Source organism: Rhincodon typus, chromosome 4, assembly GCF_021869965.1.
Source record: "Rhincodon typus isolate 14 chromosome 4, sRhiTyp1.1, whole genome shotgun sequence".
In the NCBI taxonomy this organism is placed as follows: Eukaryota; Metazoa; Chordata; class Chondrichthyes; order Orectolobiformes; family Rhincodontidae; genus Rhincodon; species Rhincodon typus.
In genome coordinates, this window is record NC_063335.1 from 36,180,854 (window position 1) to 36,187,583 (window position 6,730).

The following is a 6,730-nucleotide window of genomic DNA, read 5'->3' on the forward strand; positions in this document are numbered from 1 at the left end:
AAAAAAGTCCCAGCCTTTCCTTATAACTCAAACCTTCCAGTCTTGGTAAGATCCTCGTAAATCATTTTTACAAGATCCCCCCTTGACTTTCTAAACTAGAAACATTATCTCTAATTCCATTGTATTGCACTGCCTTTGTGCTTATAAAGTGTATTAACCAAGTCACGATTGCAAGATGTCTTCAGTGTGTCATGGGTAAAGAGTGGTTAATGAAAGAAGGTATAGGCTTTTTGTGATTCCTTCCTATTCAGAAAGCTGTGGGGAGGATAAATAATCCAGAATGAAACATGAAATACATATTCCCTTTCCATCTTAGAACAGCCACACTGAGGACAGCATGCTGGCATCATAGAATCATAGAATCAATTTTCAGCATTCTGACAAAAAAAAAGGTTTCTTGTGATAGTCCACACAATTGTTACAGTTTTGTCAAAATATTCAAAAGCCACGTTTTGCAGGAATGCTTCCAAAGCACTGGCATTGATGATCAAATCACCGAAGAAATGGGTTTGAAGTTTAACATGTATCAGCACTGATGCTTACAAAACATTAATTCTGCTGGAGTTCACAAATTTTCAATAATTTAAATCAAATTTTACAATACAAAAGATGTCATTTTTTAAAAAAACTATGAATCCATAACAGTACATTCACTGAAACAAGTACTGCTTACATTTGCTTGGCAACACTGTGTATAATGTAGGTGGAATTCTTGGGTATAATTCAGTTCAATTTAGGAGAGAAATGCTGCTCAAAATCTTGCTTCACAGAATCTTTTGAAAATGCTCAGAAAATGTTGAACATAATTCAGCCAGCAGTGGCCCTGGTTCAAGGAAAAAGTCCTCTGACAACAGGAGCAATAGCTTAGGATCTAATAATGAAAAGGAAGTGCAGAACGTTTTACAGGGTTTCCCGGAGTGCGCTAGCCTTCTTTTCAAAGGACAGTTCTAATATAATTGGAGCTGTGTTTGGTAGCCTCTCACTACAGGGCTGGGCACTGGGATGACTCTGTGTTTAAAGAGAGTCTGGCATTCACTAGCCTTTTAAAAAACAAAACTATTGCAAAGAATCCTGATTAACAAGGAACCACAGTGTTTCTTGTTAAAGAGGGAAATGTTCACTTGACTCACCTAAGCCCTTCTACTCATCAATATCCAAGAACTAACACCCTCTCCATTACCATCTCCAATCCCTTTGAATCTCTGTTTCCCTAGGATTTCATTCACATTTAGGGGAGGCGATGGCCTAATGGTATTATTGCTAGATTGTTAATCTAGACTGATAACATTCTGGGGATCTGGGTTCAAATCCTGCCACAGCAGATGGTGGAATTTGAATTCAATAAAATATCTGGAATTAAGGATCTAATGATGACCATGAATCCATTGTCAATTGTCAGAAAAACCCATCTGGTACACTAATGTCCTTTAGGGAGGGAAACTGCCATCCTTACTTGGTCTGGCCTACATGTGACTCCAGACTCACAGCAATGTGGTTGACTCTCAGCTGCCTGCTGGGCAATTAGGGAAGGGCAATAAATGCTGCCTAGCCAGCAACACCCTCATCCCATTAACAAATAAAGAAAAGAAAACTTGCATATCTCCAATATTAAAATCCCCAAAACTTTTCACCTTTCTGTTCCTTTCAGATGAACCTACCACTTTTACCAAGCATTTGGTCACCTACTCTAATGTCTCCTTGCGTGCAGCGATGCAGTTAAATGTTATCAACAGCAACACAATTAAATGAGAATTCTCTGGGTGAATATAAGTCTGAGAAAATGATGCCAGTAGTTTATGTAATTAAACTGGACTAAATCAAGTTTACCTCTGTTTCTGCCTCTTTCCTCAAAAGCCCTTTTGGTTTGGGGTGGGCTGTGGTGGAAGGAATGAGGACCCCATAGATTTTTATTGGTAATGTGGGCATGATCAGTCTTCCCAATCTCTTTGCACAGGCTAATATTCAAAATAATACTGCACTTCAGATCATTTTAGGGTCATGTCCAAAACATCATTGAATAGCTTTAAAGCCAGTGACAAAATGATCGAGAAATAGAGGACACAGATTTAAAGTAACTGGCAAAAGAATCAATGGTAATGAGAGAAAAAAAAACTTTATGCTACAAGTGGTTGGGCCTTGAAAGCACTACATGCGAGTGTAATGGAGTTAGGATCAATTGTTGCTTTCATAGGGAATAGGATAAGCTCCTAACAGAATTTAAATGAAATGTGGGAGGTTACATTTGGTCAGCACTTCTAAAGTGGATATTTAAATTGGGCAGATTTGCTTCTGAGGAAAATGTTTGCAAAAGTGCTTCTTCTTGTTCTCTGAGAAAAGGAATAGAAGTGTGTCATATTATTGACAGGATAAAACTGAGAGTTCCCGTAATTCCTTATTTTTTCTGAAGATGATGAAGATGAAGATTCTGATCAGGCATCAACAAATTGATGTTCAAGTGCCTAACTCTATTGGGTATCTTTCATGCATGAACATAGAAAGCCGATTCACCCTATGAGTGAATCCTGAGCTGTAGCTCATGGTGTAGTAGCATTACCTTTGGGATAGCATGTCATGGATTAACAGTCCCACACTGGAATTTGAGTACTTACTCTAGGCTGACACTCCAGAACAATATGGAAGTACTGCTGCTGCAGCCATCAATTTTGCAATAAAATATTCTACATCCTGTGGATACTAATCAAAGAGAAGTCAGGGAATTTTGCCCAGTACCTTGGCAGTATTTACTTAGAAAGCAGCTTATCCGGCCATTACAGGGATAGGGTAGGGGCATGTTTCTGGGTGGGATGCTGTTCGGTGGGTTGGTGTGGACTTGGTGGGCTGAATGGCCTGTTTCCACTCTGTGAGATTCTATCATTATCACATTGTTGTTTGTCGGAGATTGCAGTATGTAAATGGTGTCCTATGTTACAAATGTGACTACACTTCAAATGTGTTTCATTGGTTGTAAAGAGCTTAAAGTTTGTGAACGGTATCATATTGATGCAAATCTTTTCCTGATTTCAATGGATCATGTTTTCCAAAGAGTACGATTGATCTATGATCAGGACCAATAATGCTGTCTGGCAGTTATCCCTCTTTTACCTAGGAAGGTTGAGGCAAGTACAGCTCCTTCAGTAGGGCCAGATGATAGATCATATCAAGAAAATTGACAAAGACTCAGACATTGTGTTACTGACCAGTGATGCAATGGACGTTGAAACAACTTTTGGCCTAGATTTTGCTCACCACAGACATCTGCTGAGGGGAGCCAGTGCTGCTGACAGATCTTGCAGTCTCTGCGGAGAGTGTATAACTTCTCCCACTGCGCAGTGGATTGCAGTATTCTTTAAAGGGGATTCCCAGCATGGAGCTGTAGTCTTGTCATCAGGCAGCTAATCACATTAAAGCATTCTCATAAACAGCAAACAAGAAAATGAAAAGCACTAAAATCAAATCACTTTTTACAGGTTTTGCAGACAGCAAAATAAAGATTGTGGTGTAAATATGCGGTGAAGATGAAAGATGAAACATCACTAATGGTCATTAAATTGAAAAAGACTTTTAAAAATTAGTAATTAATCTTTAGTGGTGATATTTACCAACACTCAACAAATAATTTTTCGCATCAGATCTGTTCTACAGCAATACTTGTTCCTCAGATTGCTGTTTAAAATTAATCCATTGCCTGGGAGGGTTTTGAGGTGGGTAACCTCACCTTTTTAAAAAAGTACTTGGGTGAACATGTGAAGTGTCATAACATTCAAGGATATGGGGTTAGTGCAGGGATGTGGGACTCGTGTGGGTAATTGTGTATGTTTGGCAGTACAGACTAGATGCGCTGAAGAGCTTATTGTATGCTATATGGCACTATAATTCTATACAGCTGATAGAATGAGGTATAACCTTTTATGGGATTTCTAACAGTGGTATGACAATAGAAGGGGTAAGGTTTAAGATAAGTGACAAAAGAAACAATTTCAGCTTTAAAAAAAAGCTTTTTTATGCTGTGAGTGGTTAGGATCTGGAAAGGACTGCTTGAGGGTGTGATTGTGGTAGATTCAATTTTGGCATTCAAAAGATAATTGGATAAATATCTGAACAGCTAAAAAACTTCAAGGCTATAGAGAAAATGCAGGGGAGAGGGACAAACTCTTCCAGCAAGTTAGCACAGACATGACAGACTGAACAACCTCTTCCCGTGCCATCACCATTCTGTAATTCCACAATTTTGGGTTTCTATGGTGTACACTGACAATTTACTAACAACAACTTACATGCAAAATCTAGGCCCTGGCGTGTAATAGAAAGTTAAGCCACTGCAGTATTTCAATCAAAGAAATGTAAAATACAAGTTGGGGATTGATTTCAGGAAGCACTTGTTCATGCAAAGTACGTGTTATAACTGGAATGGTCTTTTTGGGAAGTCAAATCTGGAATCATTAAGTAGATTGTTGGATGTAGTGACTGTGCAGATTTCTTTGAAAGGATGAGGCAGAGCTGAATGGCCTTCCTGATCTGTTCTCATTTTCACTTTCAGTGCGAAACAAACTATGAACATCATCTATTCTGGTATGTGTGATTTATCTCTTAGTTTTTTGTGTTACTTCTGTCTCAAAGGTCTGATTTATTTGGGGAGTATGGTTTCTCAGGCACCAGCTGTCCCCTGACACATTAAACAATGACCCATTCTTTCATCTTGCTCTTTCTACTGTCAGTTTTTTTTAACCCACTTCCTGCTTCTCTCCTGAAGGTGTTGACTCCCTTCTGCAGTACAGCTCCCCTGCAGTTCATCATCCAGTGAAAGGACAGACCTTTGCTTTATACCACACCTTTCAGAACATCGCAGTGTTCCAAAGTGCTTCACAGCCAGCATTGTACGTTTGTAGTGCAGCTACTGTTGCATTGTAGGATTTAGCACTTTGCTCAACAGTGAGTAGTTGCAAACAAGTCGAATTCCAATGCATCTCAGGAAAATACAGATGCAGGAAATCTAACATAAGACGGAAAAAGCTGGAAATACTCAGCATGTCTGGCCAAATCTGTGGGAGAGAGAAACAAATTAATGTTTCAGGCTGATGACCTTTCATCAGGTCATTCACGTTTCTGAAATATAAACATGTTTCCGTCTCCACAAATGATCCAAAACTTTACCAGCATTTTCTGCTTTTAGAGCTAACCTTACAATATTGTCTGTGACATTCACATGCACAGTTTTTCACCAATGGTATGTTAGCAGTTATCAAAGTTTCTCCATCTCAACTTAACAGTGTTAGTGTCAGTTGTAGCACCCATGATGCTGCTCTATTTGGCAGCTCATTCTTCTAGATTGGCTTCAGGTTCGCATCTTTCTTTTGGCACTGATGAAGTTTCGGTGTCATTGGCTGGGACAGATTTATTGCTCATTCCTAGGTGCCCTTGAGAAGATCATGTTGAGCTGCCTTCTTGAACCATTGAGGTCTATTTGGTGTAGGTAGAGTCACAATACCATTAGGCAGGGAGTTTCAGAATCAGCAACACTGAAGGAACAGCAATACATTTTTAAGTCAGGATGATGCATGGCTTGGAGGGAAACTTGCAGATTTTGCGTTCCCATGTATCTGCTGCCCTTGTCCTTCTACATGACAGTGGTCATGAGTTTGGAGATTCTGTCTGAGGAGACTTGGTGAATATCTGCAGTGCATAGAGACAGAAAGGACTGCAGACGCTGAAAGCTACAGTAAAAAAAATGTGAAGCTGGAAAAGTACAGCAGGTGAGATCATCCGAGGAGCAGAAAAGCCAATGTTTCGGGTCGGAACCCTTTAGTGCATCTTGTAGACAATGCACATTGCTGCTACTGAGCATCAGTGGTGGAAGTATTGAACTTGTGTGGATTTGGCCAGTACTAATTAAGCGAGCTGAATTGTCCTGGATACTGTCAAGCTTCTGGAGTTTTTTTGGAGCTGCACTTGTCCAACAAAGTGGGAAGTATTCCATCACATTCCTGACGTGTGCCTTATAGATGGTGGACGCCGTTTGGGAAGTCAACAGGGGAGTTACTCGCTGCAAGATTCCTAGCCTCTGACTTGTTTTCATAACCACAATATTTATATGACTAATCCAGTTCCATTTCTGGACTATGGTAACTCCCAAGATGTTGATACTAAGGTATTCAGTGATGGTTATACCATTGGATATCGAGGGGCAGTGGTTAGATACTCTCTTGTTGGAAATGACCATTGCCTGGCATGAATTTTACTTGCCACTTGTCAGTCTAAGCCCAGATTGTGGCTAGATTGTGTTAATTTTCATCCGAAAGGTGGAACCTCCAATAGTGCTGCTGCTTTGGTACTTAACTGGATGTTTAAGCCTGGAATTTTGAGCAATAGTCTCTGGATCAGAAGGGAAAATGTGACTAATTGAGTCAAAGCTGAACATTGTGTGTCTTGATGATTGTAGATGATATCAGACTCTCCAAGTTATTAATGATCTGGCTTTTGTAGTAGTTGCGACGGTGGAACTTACATGATCAGTGAAACCGATTACAACTTCAGGAGTCTGCACATACAGAGAAGTCCAGATCTGTAATTCCATACTTTTCCAGAGGGTGTGCTATTGATGCATTCTCTTGTATGTAGACAGTACCACTCTTGTCTGTAACCAAGTCGAGATAGCTCACAAAAATGTGCCCGTTCAATGCACTATTAAAACATTTGAAACAATTACACTTTATTGAATCAGGTTTTAATGAAC